Here is a 15434-nt window from a genome sequence, read left to right as displayed (position 1 = left end):
GGTGGAAGGCTGTGTTGTGCTGGAGTGGAAGCGGAGAAGGGGATAAGTAAGTGAAGTGAAGTACATTGTGCTGGGAAGTATGTTTAGCAGCTGGGCGATTTAGCTGTTTCTCTGAGCAGCCAGACAGCTTGTTGGTTGTCATCCAATGTAGAAAGCAGCACATCAGTTGCATCTTAGTTTGTAGATCGCATGACTGCTTTCACAGGTAACTGTGCCCTTGATGCAATAGGAGATGCCTGTAACTGGACTGGAGTCGGTGGTGATGGGGGAATGTATGGGACCGGTCTTGCACCTAGGTCTGTTGCAGAGTAATGAGTCACAAGCCAAGGGGATGGAGGCAAGGTTACAGTAGAATGGACAAGGATATTATGTAGGTTTGATCGGCAGCAGAATACCACTTTGGGAGGGGTGGAAAGAATGGTGGGTAGGACATTCCCCATTTTGGGACATGATGATAGGTAGTGAAAACCCTATCGAAAAATGTGATTCATTTGCTCCAGTCCCAGGTGGGACTGAGTCATGATGAGAGTTCTTCTTTGTGGAAGGATGGTGGGAATATGGCAGGTGGTAGGTGAATGGTGAGACAAGGCATGGGAGATCTATTTCTACTTAAGGGTGGAGGATAAATTTGGTATGTGAAGGCCTCAGCAAGACTCATGGTGTATTTGAACAGGGACTGCTCATACTACAGATGTGATGACCATGGGTGGCTAGGCTGTACAGAAGGGACTTCTTGGTAAGGAATAGATGGCAGCTGTCGAAGTCATTACAACACATCACAGCCAAAACTGACTTGGATTTACTGCTCTTAAAACTGATTCAAAACTAGTGGTGGAACACAGACTAATGTACATCATGGTTACAACAACAATTGTATTTATACTATACAGCAATGTGAACAGATATTTTCAATATAGTTAAAGTAAAACATAACTAAACTTACACCTGATATTGATCAGTCTTCTTGGTTCTGATTACAGAATTTGCTTTGGTACAACTAAGTAACAAGTTTGAAATAATCAGTATTTTTGGAAGAAATCGGTTTTTGCATAAAATTTTATGGAATATGAACTTAACACATTCGCTGCCACTTTAATTGGGCTTGCATTGCTACATAACCAATTATTTTTTAAATAGAATCTCAATCTGTATTGCTAAAAGTAACATAAAATGTATTTAATTTATAAGAAAAAGATAAAATCTACTCTCGTGAATCAAATTTTTTTGGGGCGCTCTAAGGTGTCAGTGGCATATCAGGTCACATTTTGTAGTGGGTGGCCATGCTAGTGTGTCTTGTTTATTTTTCCTGAAAATTGTGACAATTTAGAGTACTACATTTTTATTTTATATTCAGAAATAAAATGAAACATCCTACTGACAAACGACATATTTATTGAACAAAAAATATGGAAGAAACAGTATTCAAAAACAAACACAAGATCATGGAGAAACTTATGAAATACAATGTATGTCAAATCTCAGAAAAGATACAATCAAGAACTTTACCGATTACACTCAAACAAATAAAATAAATACAAAGTCCAAGAATAGTACCTACACATATCTGTCAAAAAATGAAAGAACAAAAAAAGTTCTATCTGCCTTTAGAGGTGGTGAATAACACAATTCAACCAATACCAAGCTTTATTTCGGCAGTCTGGGCACTCGTAAATCATGTCTGTTCATTGTCCTCGGCTGGTGCGTGATCTGCACTTTTTTCTCAGTGTTTTTGATTTTCCAGTTGATTTTCATTTTACCACAACATGTTTAGGATTTCTGACTGGCCATTCTACCTGCTTTTGTGGCAATAGTACTCTTATAATACTGAGTCTGAAATCTTGGAGGGTCATTTTTGTTCCAGAATATTTATTGTGTAGGGCATGTGCATTTGTCAGCATCTTTCCATAACATGGATAAAAAGTTTCTTGTAGCAGCATATGATTTTTTGATCCAAGAGGTAATATGATAACATCTGATTGTGCCAATCAACTCCCTACATAAATTTATTGTAGTTTACAACGGCCAAGGGCTTAGATTTTTTCTCCTTTCTTTTGTTTTCAACCTCAACCATTTCATTTGTAAAACAAAAACTGTAGCAAACCTCCCTCTTATCACACCACTTACCTATCATAACTCCTTCTGCAAATTTGGTAATGGCTTCACCTTTTTGGAATTTTGCCTTCTGTATTTCCTCGAGTGTATCCTTCCTATTCACCCTCAGAGTTCACATGCAGTGAGTCTTCTTATCCAGGAACAACTTAGCCAATGTGAAGCTGTTATAGTAATTGTTCATGTACACATGGTGACCAGCATTCAACTTTTCATCCAGTAAATGAAGAACAATTTTTTGCACATGGCCTCTTCCTCCTAAATCGTCCAGCATGCCGGTGTATACCGTGAATTTTAGGACCATTCCAGTGGGAGTTGTCAAAATATATAGCTTTATGCCATATTTGTGCTTTTTATTTTTGATGTATTGGCAGAAAAGTAATCTTCCACACCAAAGGATCATTAATTCGTCCAGTGACAGTTCCCGTCCAGGGTAGTACACTTGGCACATCCTTACATTGAAAAAATTGATAACTGGGTGTATTTTATACAACTTGCCAGATGGTTTTGGTTCACCCTGTTTTGGGTTTTTAGAAAAATGCAATGCATGTAGTATTAGAAGAAAATGATTTCATGAAATACTATCGGCAATTCCTTTCACTTGAAATAAAGGGTCCTTTTTCCTATAGTCCTGCAACTTCCTCATCTTTACATTTCCCATGTGCAGGAAACTCCCAAGAACACTAACAATTCACCAACCGTCACATCTTTCCAACAATTTATTTGTGATTGTTCTTTGGTTTCCACAGAAATGAATAATTCAATTGCATTTAGATTTATTCCTTCTACAACTTTCAATAAAAAATCGTCTGTCAGCAAAAGATGAAAATAATCTAAGGGAGCAGAATGAGGTTTTCACTCTACAGTGGAATGTGCGCTGATATGAAACTCCCTGGCAGATTAAAACTCAAACTCGGGACCTTTGCCTTTCGTGGGCAAGTGCTCTACCATCTGAGCTACACAAGCACAACTCATGCCCCATCCTCACAGCTTTACTTCTGCCAGTACCTTGTCTCCTATCTTCCAAACTTTATAGAAGCTCTCCTGCAAACCTTGCAGAACTAGCACTCCTGAAAGAAAGGATATTGCAGAGACATGGCTTAGCCACAGCCTGGGGGATGTTTCCAGAATGAGATTTTCACTCTGCAGTGGAGTGTGTGCTGATATGAAACTTCCTGGCAGAGTGAAAATCGCATTCTGGAAACATCCCCCAGGCTGTGGCTAAGCCATGTCTCTGCAATATCCTTTCTTTCAGGAGTGCTAGTTCTGCAAGGTCTGCAGGACAGCTTCTGTAAAGTTTGGAAGATAGGAGATGAGGTACTGGAAGAAGTAAAACTGTGAGGATGGGGTGCAAGTCTTGCTTGGTAGCTCAGATGGTAGAGCACTTGCCCGCGAGAGACAAAGGTCCCAAGTTCGAGTCTCAGTCCAGCACACAGTTTTAATATGCCAGGAAGTTTCATCTAAGGGAGTGTTTCCCATTTGTTAAATTAGCAGTCCCTCACTTTTTATAAATGGGCAGTTTACTATTCCAAGGGGCTCGCTTTCCTATGCAACACTTGTATCAGCTACTTTACCACTTGTTACCACTCCTTCTGCCCTTTCCCTGTCGCTTGGATTCACAGCCATTTCTACAGTCCCATATAAAGCAAACTTTGCTCCATCAGGCTCTTCACTGTATTCCCACCCGTCCTCCCCACTGGCCAATTCCATTTCCGAATCGGTTTCTTCAAATATTCATAATAATTCTGCATCCATTAGTTTTCATATGTTTATTCTGTCCTGTATTTTACGTTTCTTAGGTTCTGAAGGGCCCACTGTGCCATGATTGTTTTCCATTTTCAGTCCCACAACAGAGAAAAACTGTAGGGAAACAACGTGAGCCGCACCCATAAAAATTGAAAACAATACATTCTTAGAGTGCCTGCACAATAAACCACACCAAATGGCTGTGCCCCACTAAACCATGGTGCCTTGCAACAGCTGAGTCTCTCACCGCGCAGGTGCATCCACAGCATGTGCACCAGTATCGGCCAGGCGTGCTGGTGTACCGATGGCAGCAAACATGTTAAACAGTTGAGTAATTGCATTCTTTATTTGCTGTGTAATTGCATTATTGCCTTTGATACTAACTGAAATAATTAAGGACTATTATTATTACTACCACTTTTTTGCATCCTGTTCTCACAAATAATAATCTCAATGTCTATTTACAACTGGCCAAAAATAATTTGAATTTACAGTGCAACATTTGATAAATGTAATTTCATCACAAGCTCATCAAATTTCATAAATACGGCAAGGGTGGGACAGTACAATTAAAAGTTTTATACGTATATAAAATCACGTAATAGTATCACAATCCCAAAAATATATGGCATCAATCTGCTCATATGTGCTTTCCCATTCTGCTACATTATTGTACCCCCCAGAGTATTGCACATAGGAATTATACAAAGTAATTGTAGTGTCTGTATCTGTTTGTGAGATACACTTGTGACAAGTACTAATCATTAAATGGTGCAAGCATACAGCTAAAACATATAAGTTTCAAATAACACAGCTAATCCACAAATACAGGGTGTACATAACGTCTGGGAACACTTTCAATTATTTATTGCACAAGAACCAAACATTGTACAGATATCATAGATATGTCATTTTGAAGAGAAACCCTGAAAGTTTTTTTTTCATGTATACCACCACAGTTTAGTTTGATAATTTGCCGATAGTTAGCGCTAGTCACAAACGTGGTGAGTTCAGGTGCGGAGTGAGCTTTCTGTGTGTTGAAGTTCGTGAAATGGCCTCCCCAATCACCAGGTCTCACTTCATGTCACTTTTTCACACATTAAAGATCTGGTGTATGTACCGCCACTACCATGTGATGTAGCAGAGCTCTGGGAGAGAATATGGGAAGCGACTACCACAGTCAACGATGCCATGCTGGGATGGGTATGGCAAGAATTCGATTACCGTATTGACATCTGCCGGGTCACTCATGGTTCACATATTGAATGTTTGTAAAAAAAAAACTTACAGACTTTCTTTTCAAAATGCAATGTCTGTGACATCGGTACAATATTTCGTTCTTGTGCAATATGTAATTTAAAGTGTTCCCAGACTTTATATACACCCTGTATAGGTTTCTAGTAACATTTATACCTTGTCCTAGCAGTGGGAATGCATGTAGTAGATGTGAAACCAAATTTTACAAACAAAATATTATTTAAATTTATTACTAATGAGAACAGAAATTGATCATCTAAACCACAAGGCACTGTTTAAAACTGTTACTAAAAATCTCAAAGCGTTCTTGATCAATTCACTTAAAAAAATTTTATGTTATTCTACTGAATGGTCACAGTGATATAGAGTATGTATTTTATGATAAATGTTATACATAAATATATGTGTAGTATGTGAAGGGCAAAAGTTTTTAACAAAAATCTCAAAAAGTTTTTGACTGATGTACTTCAGATGTTTGTATGACACTCTGATAAAATTTTGGACAGACATAGGTTATATACATCAGGGAAAACATAGTTAACAAAAATCTCAAAAAGTTATAGACTGACTTTCAAATTTTTTCATGTTACTCCAACAAATGTTTGGACAGACTTAGACTACATATTTTTTGAATGTGTGTATGGTTTTCTATTGAAGCTGACAAGTCTCCAAATAAGAATAACCAACGTTTACAATAAAACACTCTTTGTTCAGACATGATCACATGAAAATATTGCACAGAATGCGAAAACAGCCGAACTCCAAATGTTTTCCAAAGCTCACTGAATCTGAAGATAGAACATTCCTCATGCCAGAGTCATTGGCAATCAATGGTCAGCACAGACCCCCTCCCACCCCATCCCTCTCCCCCAATCCTCCCTCCCAACCAGTGCAGAGCACTGGGTGGGGGGGTGGGGAATGGGCATTGTTGAATACAGTGGTGTTGGTTGATTGGTCAAGGTAGCATGGCTACTGATGCCATAACTGGTCCGAGTGGAAGACATGGGTGGAGCATTTATCATGGAGTCAGGGAGGTCCATACAGAGTGGAGTAGTGAAGGTACAGTCCACCATCCAGTAAGGAGGATGGACCGCTCGACCTGCACGTGTGAACTGGACTGGCTTGGGAGGTGATGGTGTTGAAGGAGTGGTGAAGAGTGATCCATCTTGGAGCTGTAAGGAAAGCTTGTCCCACGGACATCCAGGATTGTTGACAAAAAAGCAAATCTCATCAATTGTAGTCATAGGGGCACTGTAGGAGAAGGGGGGCAAAAATATTGTAGCTTGAGAGAAGCACCAGGACAAACTGGGGGCAGCAGCATGTGGCAGCACTTGCGGCAATGTAATGTCATATGCACTGTATGGTTGAACCTGAGGCAGCAGATTGTCATATGCAGAGTGTGGGAGAGTGAGGCAAGGGAGATAGATCTTCACATGCAACCACTGAGCAAGTGATAGGCATAGGCTCATTGCACACAAGCTCTGGTTGATGCACAGGCAAAGGGGTGGTATGTGCCAGTTTGGGGCTGTCGTGGAATGGTGGAGGACTACAGAGACAGTGATGGGGCGGATTCCTCAATCATCCAAGACTGTTTAATGTACTGAAATGAATCTGTCTGATGCTGGCCATTGATGAAGATGTTCATGGTATTAGCCATGCAGCCAGTAACTGGTGTGGGCCAGAGTAAAGTGGCTGCAATGTGGGTTTCACTGTGTCATCCTGTAACATAATAAACTTGTGTGAGTCCAAGGCTGAATGCAAGAAACCGGGGAGGGGGGGAAGATCTGCAGTTGTGGAGAGGGCACAGGGATAGGGATAGAAGCTATGTGTGACCGGACATGCTCAGCAGTAGTGGGGTGTCAGGTAGGGTGATGGATGTAGCATCATCAATGAACTCAGCTGCAAGGACTAATGTCTCCCCATACAAGACCTCTACAAGTGATGCCTGGAGGTCTGACTTATAAGTCATGCTGATTCCTAAAATGACCCAGGGAAGGCCATTGAACCACTCACCACGTGGCACTTGAGGGTCACTTTCAGAGTCGTATGCCAACACTCAATGTGCCCATTGCTCTGAGGATGGTACACTGTTGTGCAAAATTTATCCACACCCCACAGAGCATGCAGAGTATGTTACATAACTGTGATTCAAACTGCGAACCCTGATCCGCGATGTTAGCTGTAGGATACCCAAATCTAGCTGTTTAAGAAGATACAAATGCTCATGCTACAGAAACTGCTGTCATGCCTAGAAGAAGGGTCACCTTCCCCACACCGTGTAACTTAGTTACTGTGAAAGACCGGAAATGTTACTGCAGAAAGGTACAACAGCTTGAACGGGAGTACTGGTGGCATGACGGTGTGATGGAAATAGCCATTGACAACCTCATTGTTGATGTCAGCACTTCAGATTCCAGTGATGAACCAGAGAAAATGATTACATGCAAAAGGTAAACTGTTAGTGCATCGGAATTATCAGAAGCTGCATCAAAATTGGCCTGTTTCATCCTTGTTTTATTATACATTTGTGTTATATGTTATTACAGCTCTTCTGAAATGTGTGGCATCCAGTAAATTTAAAAAGTAAACAGTAAGTTAGTATCTTCCATTCCTAGTGTTGTAAACTGTTCTTTTACCTAGTTCTAATCCTGCATTTATTTTGATATGGTACCTGATAATGTAGGATGTTAATGTTTATATTTAACATGTAAGTAGAAACAGTTATCTCAATTTTGATAGCATGAAGTATTTAACTGATGATTAACTCTGTCCTACACATAGCTGTTTCTTGTGGAAGTTTAGAAAACATGTTTGTGTTGCCTGCACTGCGTGCTTGCAGTACATGGAGGCGGAGCTTGTTCCCCTCCTCACCCCGCTGCTTCCCTCAGCAGCCCTGGTGCTCACTCCCCACTCTCCACACCCCCTGCTGGGAGATGCCAAATAATAGTCTGCGTAGAGTATATATGTTCAGTAAACTAGATAAAAAAAATCATTAGTGTCATATCTCAATGAGGAACTTTGAACTTTCAGTACAGGGCAGGGGCATGTAGAGAAACTCTGGTACACCTTCCGGGTTACAGGACTGGAGTAGGTGGTGGTGGGAGGGTGCATGGGACAGGACCGTCCCCGGTGTAAAACCTGTGTAAGAAAGGAAAGAGGAAGCTGCCTGGTAGAATTTTGCACAGAGCATAACTTAAAAATAGCTAACACTTCGTTCAAGAATCATGAAAGAAGGTTGTATACATGGAAGAAGCCTGGATATACTATAAGGTATCAGACAGATTATATAATGGTAAGACAGAGATTTAGGAACCACACTTTAAATTGTAAGACATTTCCAGGGGCAGATGTGGACTCTGACCACAATCTATTGGTTATGAACTGTAGATTAAAACTGAAGAAACTGCAAAAAGGTGGGAATTTAAGGAGATGGGACCTGGATAAACTGACTAAACCAGAGGTTGTACAGAGTTTCAGGTAGATCATAAGGGAGTAATTGACAGGAATGGGGAAAACAAATACAGTAGAAGAAGAATGGGTAGCTTTGAGGGATGATATAGTGAAGGCAGCAGAGGATCAAGTAGGTAAAAAGACGAGGGCTAGTAGAAATCCTTGGCTAACAGAAGAAATATTGACTTTAATTGATGAAAGGAGTAAACATAAAAATGTAGTAAATGAAGCAGGCAAAAAGGAATACAAACGTCTCAAAAATGAGATCGACAGGAAGTGCAAAATGGCTAAGCAGGGATGGCTAGAGGACAAATGTAAGGATGTAGAGGCTTATCTCACGAGGGGTAAGATAGATACTGCCTACAGGAAAATTAAAGAGACCTTTGGAAAAATGAGAACCACTTGTATGAATATCAAGAGCTCAGATGGAAACCCAGTTCTAAGCAAAAAAGGAAAAGCAGAAAGGTGGAAGGATTATATAGAGGGTCTATGCAAGGGCGACGTACTTGAGGGCAATATTATGGAAATGTAAGAGGATGTAGTTGGAGGTGAAATGAGAGATATGATACTGCATGAAGAGTTTGGCAGAGCACTGAAAGACCTGAGTCGAAACAAGGCCCCAGGAGTAGACAACATTCCATTAAAACTACTGACAGCCTTGGGAGAGCCAAAAACTCTACCGTCTGGTGAGCAAGATGTATGAGACAGGCGAAATACCCTCAGACTTCAAGAAGAATATAATAATTCCAATCCCAAAGAAAGCAGGTGTTAACAGATGTGAAAATCACTGAACTATCAGTTTAATAAGTCACGGCTGCAAAATACTAACGCGAATTCTTTACAGATGAGTGGAAAAACTGGTAGAAGCCGACCTCGGGGAAGATCAGTTTGGATTCCGTAGAAATATTGGAACATGTGAGGCAATACTGACCCTACGACTTATCTTAGAAGATAGATTAAGGAAAGGCAAACCTACATTTCTAGCATTTGTAGACTTAGAGAAAGATCTTGACAATGTTGACTGGAATACTCTCTTTGAAATTCTGAAGTTGGCAGGGGTAAAATACAGGGAGCGAAAGGCTATTTACAATTTGTACAGAAACCAGATGGCAGTTATAAGAGTCGAGGGTCATGAAAGGGAAGCAGTGGTTGGGAAGGGAGTGAGACAGGGTTGTGGCCTATCCCTGATGTTATTCAATGTGTATATTGAGCAAGCAGTAAAGGAAACAAAAGAAAAATTCGTAGTAGGAATTAAAATCCATAGAGAAGAAATAAAAATTTGAGGTTTGCCGATGATGTTGTAATTCTGTCAGAGACAGCAAAGGACTTGGAAGAACAATTGAACAGAATGGACAGTGTCTTGAAAGGAGGATATAAGATGAACATCAACAAAAGCAACACGAGTGTAATGGAATGTGGTCAAATTAAGCTGGGTGATGCTGAGGGAGTTATATTAAGAAATGAGACCCTTAAAGTAGGAAAGGAGTTTTGGTATTTGGGGAGCAAAATAACTGATGATGGTTGAAGAAGAGAGGATATAAAATGTAGACTGGCAATGGCAAGAAAAGTATTTCTGAAGTAGTGAAATTTGTTAACATCGAGTATAGATTTAAGTGTCAGGAAGACGTTTCTGAAAGTATCTGTTGGAGTGTAGCCATGTATGGAAGTGAAACATGGATGATAAATAGTTTGGACAAGAAGAGAACAGAAGCTTTCAAAATGTGGTGCTACAGAAGAATGCTGAAGATTAGATGGGTAGATCACATAACTAATGAGGAGGTATTGAACAGAATCGGGGAGAAGAGGAGTTTGTGGCACAACTTGATCAGAAGATGGGATTGGTTGGTAGGACATGTTCTGAGGCATCAAGGGATCACCAATTTAGTATTGGAGGGCAGTGTGGAGGATAAAAATTGAAGAGGGAGACCAAGAGATGAATACACTAAGCAGATTCAGAAGGATGTAGGTTGCAGTAGGTACTGGGAGATGAAGAAGCTTGCACAGGATAGAGTACCATGGAGAGCTGCATCAGACCAGTCTCAGGACTGAAGACCACAACAACAACAACAACCACTGTAAAGATGAATGAAATAAGTATTAGTGTTAGTGGTGTTGAAAAACAACTGAAATCATTAAAATTGAACATAGGTCAGGGCCCAATGGAATCCTTGTCAGATTCTGTATTGAATTTGAGCCCCTCTTCTGACTATAATATGTCTTATATCCCGCAAACAAAAAGCTGTGCTCTGTTCTTGGAAAAAGTCACAGGTGACACCCATCTATGATAAGGGTAGTAGAAGTGATCTACTAAATTACCATCCAATATCCTCGACACTGATTTGTTGTAGAATCTTAGAACATATTCTGAGCGCAAACATAATGAGGTATCAGGAACAGAATAACCCCCTCAATGCCAACCAGCATGGATTTCAAAAACATAAGTCATGTCAAACCCAACCTGCACATGTGTCACATGACATACTGACAGATTTGGGTCAAGGCAACCAGGTAGATGCAGTGTTTCTTTATTTCTGAAAAGCATTTGACTCTGTATCCCACCTACGCTATCAAAAGTATGATCATATGGTGTGTCAAATGAAATTTGTGGCTGGGTTGAGGACTTTTTGGTAGTGAGGACACAGTTGTTATCTTGGATGGAGAGTCATCGCCAGATGTAGACGTAATTTTGGGTGCACCCCAAGGAAGTGTATTGGGACTCTTTGTGTTCATTTGTATATTAATGACCTTGCAAATGATGTTAATAGCAAAATCAGGCTTTTTGCAGATGATACAGTTATTGATAAGGTAGTTCTGTCTAAGAGGAGCTGCATAATTATTCAGTCAGACCTTGATAATATTTCAACATGGTGCAGAGATTGGCATCTTGCTCTAAATGTTCAGAAATATAAATTTTGCACTTCACTAAGTGATAAAAATGCACTGTCCTGTGACTATAATATCAATGAGTCACTGTTGGAATTGGCCAACTCATACAAATACATGGGTGTAACACTTTGTAGGATATGAAATGGAATGATCACGTAGGTTCAGTCATGGGTAAAGCAGGTGGTAGACTTCAGTTTATTGTTAGATTACTGGGGAAGTGCAATCAGTCCACAAAAGAGATTGCTTACTATTTAAGAAAATTGTTAGCTATATTATGCTTTGTAAAAACGCAAAATTATGTTGGAATTATTTATTTTCCTTGTTTGATGATAGTTACCTTTTAAAACACATTTAGTAATGAGTTAAAACAAATAATTATTATGGTGGTAAGCAGGTTAACTGAAAATGAGTGGTGTGAATCATGATAGTGTTACAGTGAGCGGGCACACATAGAATGTCTCCTGGTGCACAAACATTCGGGTAAAGTCTGGTGCCAGCAGGCCAGCTCTGCGGCCGAGGTGACATCAAAAGGAGTAGAGCAGAAGTGCCTGGAATGATCCACTTCACATCATCTTGACACTTCAAGACATTATGATGCCACGGCTATATAAGGTCCACTGTACTGTCACAGTAATTCAGTGTGGATAGTTTCGTGTTCAGATTTCATTGTCTAGTGGACTATTTTATATGACTTTTTTTATTTATTTAGTTTAGTCTCTCAGTGTATTGTGAATTAAGTTTGCAATGGATAAATTTGTCACCAAAAAGGCACGCTTGGAAACTGATGATACTGCAAGTCAACCTCCAAGAATTATTGTGTCATCAATTGCTTCGCAGTTGCATAGCCAAAACCTGGACAATCTGGTAAGGGAAGATTATTTCAGAAGTCTTGGTTGATCAAATATACATGGGTAGAATATGAAGCATCTACCAAAAAAGTTTTTGCAAAACCTGCAAAGAGGCAGATGCTAAAATTCTATTACAATTTTCTTTGAAAAAAGAAGATGCATTTACTTCCATAGGGCTTTCTAACTGGAAAAAGGCTTTGGAAAAATTCTGTCTCCATGAAAATATGTTTATGCATAAAGAAGGTGTTCTGAAGTTAAATTCTTTTACTAACCGAAGTGTGGCTTCTCAATTGAATGAACAGTTAGATAGTGATATGAAGAAAGGCTGTTCACCTCTTGAGACAATTTTTACTACCATGCAATTTCTATGCTGACAAGGACTAGCAATTAGAGGACACAAAGATGTAAACTCAATTTTCTTTCAGTTGTTGGAACTCTGAAAGAATGACATACCTGAATTTAAAGATTGGTTAGGGTGTTCGGGGTATAAGTGGATGCCCCACAATATTCAAAACAAGATCATTGATCTACTAGGAAAGCCTGTGTTGAGAAAGGTATTGGCTTCAATCAAGAAGACTGAGCATTTTTCTGTTATAGTTGATGAAAGTATTTGTACTGTCAATGATTCCTCAATCATCAATGAAGACTTTACTGGGTTATACAAGATACCCAACACTGAATCACAAACTCTGTTTAGTATTTTAAAAGACTTTTTGCTTGTCTTGATTTGACATTGGGTAACTTAGGAGGAAAGTGCTATGGTGGTGCCTTGAATATGAGAGGTAAGTTCAAAGGACTAAAAAAAGTTAGTTTTGGATATGCAACCAGAAGCACTTTATGTACACTGCACTACTCACATTTTAGACTTGGCAGTCTCCACCATCTTACATCTATAAGGGATATTATGGCTTTAGCCAAGGACTTAATAAACACCATAAGGGAATCCAACAAAAGGGACTTTTCAGAAGCATACGCTGTGAGAGCACCAATGACCAAGGTGGTCTACGACTCCTTTGCCCGACTTGATGGACTATGCGAGCTTCTAGTATCTTGAGAATACTTGAAAACTTTGAAGTACTTTTAGAGTCTTTTGAAACATTTTCTGCAGAGGACAAAACAGAGGAAGGTTACGAATGTGCAGGCTACCTTGAGTCAATGTTACAATTCAGGGCTTATTTCTTTTTACATCTTTATTGCCATGCAGTGAACCCAGAAGAGGACATCAATGAAAAAATTCAGTGCCCTCATCTAAGTGTTGCAGATCTGAAAAAAATATATGAGGGCTTGATTTGTATATTGAATGGAAGGCATGATAGTTTTGAACACTTTTGGGAATTGTGTTTAAAAGAAAAACCTTAACAATTTGATAATCCTTTGCTTCCTCGGAATCGAAGTACACCAAAGAAGTATGAAAACAATGAAGCCAGCTCACTGCACACTTTCAAAATCCCAAAGGAATACTACAAAGCTATTTACATTGAAGTTCATGAAATGGTGCAATCTTGCATTACTGAGCGGTTTGCTTCAACTGGACTCATACAGGTCATTGCAGTTGAACAAGAGTGCTTGCTTTTAGTAAATAGATGTGAAACAGATTTGGAAAAATCAACTGAGTTTTTCAAAAATGACGTAGACATTGAGAGACTGCACTTACACTTGAATATGTTAGCCAATATCGCTTATAAAAAACAGTTGGTCTTAAAAAACATGTGGGTTGTAAGAAAGTACATTACACAAGAGCCTGCAGTTGGAGAAATGTTATGTGAAATAGTGATGTGCATTAAGCTTCTCCAAGTAGTTTCAACCACAACAGCAACAGCAGAATGGTCATTTAGCACCCTTAGACATCTGAAGTCATATCTTCGACCAACAATGGGACAGCAGCGATTAAACAATTTGTCTGTTCTTCATGCCCACCGAGATGTTTTGGATGAATTGGATATCTGACCAGTCATCAGTGACTTCATATTCAGTAATCCAGTCAGACAGTTGACATTTGCATGTTGCTAAAGACACTCTTGCCCTAATAACGGAGTGACGCTGATGAGATTGACACCAGTATCGATCTGAGTATCGTATTTGAACTAAGCTAAACATTATCTTTGTGCAGTTCCGCCAGCCAGTTCTTTGTAGTAAGCCTTACTTGTGTAAAGAGGTGAATGAATGACCTCCTGATTATAAGGTGTTGTTTGGTGTAACTGACCCGAGCATCCACCTCAATGGTATTTAGAGCAATATTAAAAATCTTTATAAAATAGAGAATTAAATACATAAATAATGTTAAATTTTCAGTTTCAAAATATTACTAGTTTAGTATAGTACTAGTTTTTATAGAATAGTACTAGTTTAATATAGTACTGTATTAATTATTTTCAAATTCTTAAATATTTTTAGGGTGTAGGACCCAATTAAAACCTGCTATTTACATACTTTTTGACTGAAAGTATTTGACATATTGTATTAACTTCATTAACTGTATTAAAGCATTAACTTTGACATACTGTTTTTTTTAATAAACCCTGAGCCTTATTCACAGTAAGCTTAAATTAGCTATTTCACTTATTAATTGAAGTGCTATTACTGTGTGACAGCAATATTTTATATTTTATTCTTTTTATGATAGTTTAGGATTTATTTAAATATATTTCAGTCTTTCAGAGCTATATACATACTGCCCTGTAACAGTCTATAAGCATGTTTATTACTGTAAATTAAATTAGCTTTTCATGAAAGTACCACGTGTGTTTATGTTTTGTTTCTTTTTTTCAAAGCCAAAAAATGTGTCGGGCTTGTTGAATTTCCCAGAGTGTTGAGTTATCGAGAGTCCAGTTTTTGAGGTTCTAATGTTGATCATATGACTCTAAAGTGCTTAAAAAAATCTTTAAAACTCGCTATTCAGCATCTAAAATTTAGAAAATTTCTCGGGGCAAGACCCCCAGTATGCCCCCCCCCCCCCAATATATTTTTGTAAATTGGTGCCCCTGGGAGCCATACCAGATAGGACTAACAGGAGATAATGAACGTATGCAGAGGACTGCACAAATGGCCACAGGTTTGTTTAATTTGTGGGAAAGTGTCACAGAGATACTGAAAGAACTGAACTGGCAGACTCTTGAAGACAGTTGTAAATGAAGTTTC

The sequence above is a fragment of the Schistocerca americana genome, chromosome 5 (genome assembly GCF_021461395.2).
Source record: "Schistocerca americana isolate TAMUIC-IGC-003095 chromosome 5, iqSchAmer2.1, whole genome shotgun sequence".
In the NCBI taxonomy this organism is placed as follows: domain Eukaryota; kingdom Metazoa; phylum Arthropoda; class Insecta; order Orthoptera; family Acrididae; genus Schistocerca; species Schistocerca americana.
The sequence above is the reverse complement of the archived record's forward strand: the minus strand, read 5'-3'. Positions refer to the sequence as shown.